This window comes from Aegilops tauschii, chromosome 6 (genome assembly GCF_002575655.3).
Source record: "Aegilops tauschii subsp. strangulata cultivar AL8/78 chromosome 6, Aet v6.0, whole genome shotgun sequence".
Lineage (NCBI taxonomy): Eukaryota > Viridiplantae > Streptophyta > Magnoliopsida > Poales > Poaceae > Aegilops > Aegilops tauschii.
Window position 1 is genome coordinate 219,562,576 of NC_053040.3, and position 8,388 is coordinate 219,570,963.

Sequence of the window (8,388 nt, forward strand, 5' to 3'; positions counted from 1 at the left end):
GGCTCTTTCCGGGGCTACGTAGGTCGCCCCGGCAAGTCTTTTGGTGGGGGAAATCCATCTTGTCCCTTTGCTCTTCGCGCCTCTGGCTTGAGCACTGCCCTGGCAGTCTCGTATCTTTGCTTCCTCTTCTCCGCCAAGCGTGGACGTGGGCGCAGCTACAACTGCCCGTGCACAAGTAAAGGGGTACAAAAAGGCCCCTACTTTTGTGCACCGACACAATGCTTTTCCCTTGAAAGATAAAGGGAAAACCTTTTCTTAACTTCATCTACGGGTAAACCTACAAGCTTAAACCATCCACAGATTTCTTCCACATATATCAAGTGCATATCAGGATGTTTGGTTCCATCACCTGAATAAGGATTAGCTAGCAGTTGTGCTATCATACCCGAAGGAATTTCAAATTCAATATTTTCAGTAGGTGCAGTAGGTTGAGGGGTAACTAATTGTGGTTCCGGTCGAGGTGAAGATACCCCGAACAAACCCCTCCAAGGATTGTTTTCCATAGTAACAAGTGACAATAAATTTCAGCACGTAGTAATAATTTTTCCTTACCAAGAGCGCTTCACTCCCCGGCAACGGCGCCAAAAAAGAGCCTTGATGACCCACAAGTATATGGGATCAATTTTAGCCTTTTCGATAAGTAAGAGTGTCGAACCCAACGAGGAGCAAAAGGAAATGACAAATGGTTTTCAGCAAGGTAATGTCTGCAAGTGCTAAAATTGTAAGTAACATAGTAGTTTGATAGCAAGATAATTTGGAACGAGCAAGTAACGATAATAGTAACAAAAGTGCAGCAAGGTAACCCAATCCTTTTGAGGCAAAGGACAGGCCAAAACGGCCTCTTATAATAGGCAAAGCGTTCTTGAGGGTACATGGGAATTTCATCTAGTCACTTTCATCATGTTGGTTCGATTCGTGTTCGCTACTTTGATAATTTGATATGTGCGTAGACCGGTGCTTAGGTGTCGTTCATACTTGAACAAACCTCCTACTTATGATTAACCCCCTCTCAAGCATCCGCAACTACGAGAAAAGTATTAAGAATAAATTCTAACCATTGCATTAAACTTTTGGATCCAATCGGTCCCTTACGGAATAGCGCATAAATTAGGGTTTAAGCTTCTCTCACTCTCGCAACCCGTCATCTAATAACTACTCCACAATGCATTCCCTTAGGCCCAAATATGGTGGAGTGTCATGTAGTCGACGCTCACATGACACCACTAAGGGAATCACAACATACATACTGTCAAAATATCAAACACATATCAAGTTCACATGATTACTTGCAACATGATTTCTCCCGTGACTTCAAGAACAAAAGTAACTACTCACAAGTGATGAAAATGCTCAAGATCAGAGGGGTATTAAATAGCACAATGGATCTGAACATATAATCTTCCACCAAATAAACCATATAGTAATCAACTACAAGATCTAATCAACACTACTAGTCACCCACAAGCACCAATCTATAGTTCAGGTACGAAGATTGAACACAAGAGATGAACTTGGGTTTGAGATGAGATGGTGTTGTTGAAGATGTAGATGGAGATTGCCCTCCCCAAGGTGGGAGAGTTGTTGGTGATGATGATGACGATGATTTCCCCCTCCGGGAGGGAAGTTCCCCCGGTGGAATCGCTCTGCCGGAGGGCAAAAGTGCTCCTGCCCAAGATCCGCCTCGAGATGGCGGTGCTCCGTCCCAAAAGTCCTCTCCTTATTTTTTTCTAGGTCAAAATGACTTATATACCAGAAGTTGGGCACCAGAGGTGGGCTGGGCTGAGCACAACCCACCAGAGCGCGCCTGGGGGGCCAGGCGCGCCCTGGTGTCTTGTGCTCACCAGGTGGCCCCCCTCCGTTAGTTATTTGCTCCAGTATTTCTTATTTATTCCATAGAAATTCCTCGTGAAGTTTTATCTTATTTAGAGTTGTGCAGAATAGGTGGCCTGACATAGCTTTTCCAGGTCCAGATTTCTAGCTACCGGAATTCTCCCACTTTGTGTGAACCTTGCATATTATGATAGAAAAGGCATTAGAATTACTCCAAAAAGCATTATTATACATAAAATATTATAAATAATAGTCGGTAAACATGATGCAAAATGGACCTATCAACTCCCCCAAGCTTATACCTCGCTTGTCCTCAAGCGAAAACCGAAATCAAAAAACATGTCCACATGCTTAGAGAGAGAGGTGTCGATAAAAACAAAATACGGACATAGAAGCATCATGTGAATTATTATAACAGCAACAAACTTAAACATAGAACTTTATCATAGAACTTTTATCATAGACTTCTCATGAATAAGTAACAATTCATCACACCATCGAAGTATAAAGCATAAACTCTATTGGAAACCAACAAACTATGTTCTTAGTCAACTTTGCAACTACAATTCATCATCTTTTCAGGAAGGGTCACATATCGGAGCCTTTAGGCAAGTCCACATACTCAACCATCATATAGTCTTCTATGATTGCTAACACTCACCGTATACACATGAGGAAAATGTTTCAACCGGACACATAGAAAGATAGGGGCTTATAATTTCGCCTCCCAACGTGTTCACCTCAAGGGTGATGTCAACAATAATAACTCATGCTACCCACATCCAACTGGATATATGTGCATAGATCTTTCTTCGCCACATGATGCTTGCCAAAAGAGAAAATAAAAAGGAAAAGAGAGAAAACTTGACTCTTGCATGAAAGTTAATACATAAAAGTAATAGATAGGCCCTTCGCAGAGGGAAGCAGAGGTTGCCATGCGCTTTTTGTTTGTCTGCTCAATCCCTTAGTGCAAGAGAACGTCATGTTATATTGCCCCTTGTGATGGAAACCTTTATTATGTAGTCTATCACATTTATTCTTTACCATCACAAGTTCGTACAACGCTCAATTTTCTCTTCCACTAAATGATCTCACACTTTTAGAAGCAATTTTTATTGCCTTATTGCACTGATGACAACTTACTTGAAGGATCTTACTCAATCCTTAGGTAGGTATGGTGGACTCTTGAAAATAAGATTTAGGTTTAAGGGTTTTTGGATGCACAAGTAGTATCTCTACTTGGTGCGGAATTTTTGGCTAGCAAAGATGGGGGCTAGCACCTCATGTTGAAGGATCTATGACAATATAACTTCTATGTGAATATGAGCAAACATAAATCATTACATTGTCTTCCTTGTCCAACATCAACAATTTTGGCATATAATATTTTGATGGGGGCTCACAATCACAAAAGATTTCCAAGATAGTGTATTTGCATGTGAATCTTCTCTTCCCTTATTAATTCTATCATGAATTGCATCATTCACCAATGCTATGTTTGTCAGTCTCCAATACAATTTTCTACTTATACTTTTCCTTATGTTGTGTTATTACCTACCATAAGATTAGCATATGATATTTTTCATTTATTTCCTTTCTTTTTATTGCAACAAGAAAGTAAAGAAAGAAAAACTCAAACTAAACTTTATTATATACCACGTACACGATTACAGGGATAGATCACTAAGCATACACTCAAAAAGAAAGGATCGAACTAAACTTTTATTCATCTAAAGCAATAACTATGGATCGAACTAAGATAAGTAAAGGCAAAAGATAGTGGAGGTGATACGATACCGGGGCACCTCCCCCAAGCTTGGCGTAAGCCAAGGGGAGTGCCCATACCCGATACTCAATTTTCTTTTGGTGATAAAGAAGGAGGTGGTGGTGATGGTGAAGTAGATATCTTGTCCTTCTTCCTTAGCTTACGCTTGAGAATGGAATTTTCCTCCTTCAATGCACCGATCTCTTGCTCAAGCTCCAATACCTTTTTGCATAAATCTTTCTTGTTTTCCTACAAAAGACGAAAGGGTATAAACTGGATCTTAGGCTTCTTTGCCTTATTGGGGAGGCTTGACTTCTTGAATTCCACGTGCTTGTCCGCGGGTTGAGGCAATGGGACTTCATCCTCGTCTGAGCTCGTATCTTCCTTCCCTTTAGGAACATAGCCTTCCTCTTCCTCCGAAGTCCAGCTATAGTGCTCCACATCCCCATAAGACTTGGGGTTTGCGATATAATCAGCAACATAGCTCTCACCCTCCGAGTCTTAGGATGATATATTTTCGGATCTGTCAGGAAAACAGCAAGAAAAGAAAACAGAAGATTTCTCCGCGATACGGTGGTCAATAGGTTCGAGGGGTATATAAAGATTTTTTATCTTGGGAAACAAGCAAACGGAAGAAAAACGCAGTCTGGAAGGTACCCGAGGTGGGCACTACCCACCTAGGCCTGGTGTCTTGTGCCCACCAGCGTCACCTTCCTGGTAGTTTCTTATTTTCCTAATTTTTGTTATATTCCAAAACAGACAGAAAATATTTTTGCAGATTTTTCGGAGTCCATTTACTTACTGTATCACGTACCTCCTCTTTTTCACAATTCTGGAGTGTTCCGGAAGGTTTCTTTTATGTGCTCTTCCAGTGTCATAGTTTGGATAATATTGCTCTCAACATTAATGGGCGTATCTGAGATATGATGTTTTATTCGTTGCCCATCAACAACCTTCGGGCTAGTACCTTCGGCATTATTTATTTTGATAGCTCCATATCGATAAACCTCCTCGATAACATAGGGTCCTTACCATTTGGAGAGGAGTTTTCCTGCAAAGAATCTGAAACGAGAGTTGTACAAATGAACATATTCTCCAACTTTGAACTCACGCTTTTCGATTCTCTTATCATGCCATCTATTAACTTTTTCCTTAAATAACTTGGCATTTTCATAAGCTTGGGTTCTCCATTCATCTAATGAGCTAATATCAAATAACCTCTTCTCCCAGCAAGTTTGAAATCATAGTTGAGTTCTTTAATTGCCCAATATGCTTTATGTTCTAACTCAAGAGGCAAATGACAAGCTTTCCCATAAACCATTTTATAAGGAGACATATCCATAGGATTTTTATATGCTGTTCTATAAGCCCAAAGTGCATCAACTAATTTTTTAGACCAATTCTTCCGGGACCCATTAACAGTCTTTTGTGAAATTAATTTTATTTCTCTATTGCTAAGTTCAACTTGACCACTAGACTGAGGATGACAGGGTGATGCAATTCTATGGTTAACATCATACTTAGCAAGCATTTTACGGAAAGCACCATGAATAAAGTGTGAACCACCATCAGTCATTAAATATCTAGGGACTCCAAACCTTGGGAAAATAACTTCTTTAAGAATTTTAATAGAGGTGTTGTGATCAGCACTACTAGTTGGAATAGCTTCTACCCACTTAGTAACATAATCAATAGCAACCAAAATATGAGTATACCCATTAGAGGAAGGAAAAGGTCCCATGTAATCAAATCCCCAAACATCAAATGGTTCAATAGCAAGTGAATAATTCATAGGCATTTCTTGACGCTTACCGATATTACCTGTTCTTTGACATTCATCACAAGATAAGACAAACTAACAAGCATCCTTGATGAGAGTAGGCCAATAAAAACCAGAATGCAATACCTTGTGAGCAGTTCTGTCTCCCGCATGATGTCCTCCATAAGCTTCGGAGTGACATTGTCGTAGGAGTTGTCCATGTTCATGCTCAGGTACACAACATCTAATAATACCATCTACTCCATCTTTATAAAGATGTGGGTCATCCCAGAAGTAATGTCTTAAATCATAGAAGAATTTTTTTCTTTTGTTGGTATGTGAAACTAGGGGGTAAATATTTAGCAACAATGTAATTAGCATAGTCAACATACCAATGAGTGTTATGAGAAACATTTATTGCAGCTAACTGCTCATTAGGAAAACTATCATCAATAGGTAGTGGGTCATCAAGGACATTCTCCAACCTAGACAAGTTATCAGCCATGGGGTTCGCTGCTCCTTTTCTATCAGTGATATGCAAATCAAATTCTTGTAGCAAGAGAACCCATCGAATAAGCCTAGGTTTGGCATCTTTCTTTTCCATAAGATATTTTATAGCAGCATGATCAGTGTGAACAATAACTTTAGAGTCAACAATGTAAGATCTAAATTTATCACAAGCAAACACCACTGCTAGAAATTCTTTTTCAGTAGTAGCATAATTTCGTTGTGCATTGTCTAGAGTTTTAATTGCATAATGAATCACATTTAGTTTCTTATTGACTCTTTGTCCTAGAACAACACCAAAAGCATAATCACTAGCATCGCACATAATTTCAAAAGGTAAGTTCCAATCAGGTGGTTGAATAATAGGTGCAGAAATTAAGGCTTCCTTAAGTGTTTCAAAGGCTTCTAAACAATCATCATAGAAAACAAAAGGAATATCCTTTTGCAAAAGATTTTTAAGAGGCCTAGAAATTTTAGGAAAGTCTTTGATAAATCTCCTATAGAAACCAACGACCAAGGAAACTACAAATACCTTTGGTATCTTTAGGACATGGCATTTTCTCAATTGCATCAACCTTAGCTATGTCCACCTCAATACCTCTTTCAGAAATTTTATGGCCCACAACAAGACCTTCATTAACCATAAAGTGGCACTTCTCCCAATTCAAGACAAGATTTGTTTGCTCACATCTCTACAAAACTAGATCAAGATTGCTTAAACAATCATCAAAAGACTTCCCATAAACAGAAAAGTCATTCATGAAAACCTCAACAATCTTTTCACAAAAGTCAGATAATATAGTAGTCATACATATTTGAAAGGTAGCAGGTGCATTGCATAAACCAAAAGGCATACTTCTATAACCATAAGTTCCAAAAGGACAAGTAAAAGTGGTCTTTTGTTGATCAGGTTGAGAAACAGGTTTTTGTGAAAAACCAGAATATCCATCAAGGAAGCAAAATGTGTGTCCTTAGATAATCCTTTTAGCATTTGATCAATAAAAGGCAGAGGGTAATGATCTTTTCTAGTTGCTTTGTTTAATTTTCTAAAATCAACTACCATTATATAGCCTGTAACAATTCTTCGTGGAATGAGTTCATTCTTATCATTAGGAACAACAGTAATTCCTCCCTTCTTAGGGACACAATGAACAGGACTTACCCATCTACTATCAGCTATAGGATAGATTATACCTGCTTCCAGAATTTTTAATATTTCTATTCTTACCACTTCTTTCATCTTCGGATTTAACCAACATTGGTGATCAACAACGGGTGTAGCATCAGGTTCCATATTAATCTTGTGCTGACATAGAGTGGGACTAATGCCCTTAAGATCATCAAGAGTATATACAGTAGCAGCTCGGTGCTTCCTTAGAACTTTCAATAATCTTTCTTCTTCATGTTCTGAAAGGTTAGCATTAATAATAACATGATATATCTTCTTCTCATCGAGATAAGCATACTTCAAAGTGTCTGGCAATTGTTTTAATTCAAAGCGTTCTTAAGGGTGCACGGGAATTTCATCTAGTCACTTTCACCATGTTGGTTCGATTCGTGTTCGCTACTTTGATAATTTGATATGTGGGTGGACCGGTGCTTAGGTGTCATTCTTACTTGAACAAACCTCCTACTTAAGATTAACCCCCTCGCAAGCATCCACAACTACGAGAAAAGTATTAAGAATAAATTCTAACCATAGCATTAAACTTTTGGATCCAATCGGTCCCTTACGGAATAGCGCATAAACTAGGGTTTAAGCTTCTCTCACTCTCGCAACCCATCATCTAATAACTACTCCACAATGCATTTGCTTATGCCCAAATATGGTGAAGTGTCATGTAGTCGATGATCACATGGCACCACTAAGGGAATCACAACATACATACTGTCAAAATATCGAACACATATCAAGTTCACATGATTACTTGCAACATGGTTTCTCCCGTGACCTCAAGAACAAAAGTAACTACTCACAAGTGATAAACATGCCCAATATCAGAGGGGTATTAAATAGCATAATGGATCTGAACATATAATCTTCCACTAAATAAACCATATAGTAATCAACACTACTAGTCACCCACAAGCACCAACCTATAGTTTCGGTACGAAGATTGAACACAAGAGATGAACTTGGGTTTGAGATGAGATGGTGTTGTTGAAGATGTTGATGGAGATTGCCCACCCCAAGATGGGAGAATTGTTGGTGATGATGATGACGATGATTTCCCCCTCCGGGAGGGAAGTTCCCCCGGCGGAATCGCTCCGCCAGAGGGCAAAAGTTCTCCTGCCCAAGTTCCGCCTCGAGACGGCGGCTCTTCGTCCCAAAAGCCCTCTCCTTATTTTTTTTCTAGGTCAAAATGACTTATATACCAGAAGATGGGCACCGGAGGTGGCTGGGCTGAGCACAACCCACCAGGGCGCGCCTGAGGGGCCAGGCGCGCCCTGGTATCTTGTGCTCACCAGGTGGCCCCCCTCCAGTAGTTATTTGCTCCATTATTTCTTATTTATTCCATCAAAATTC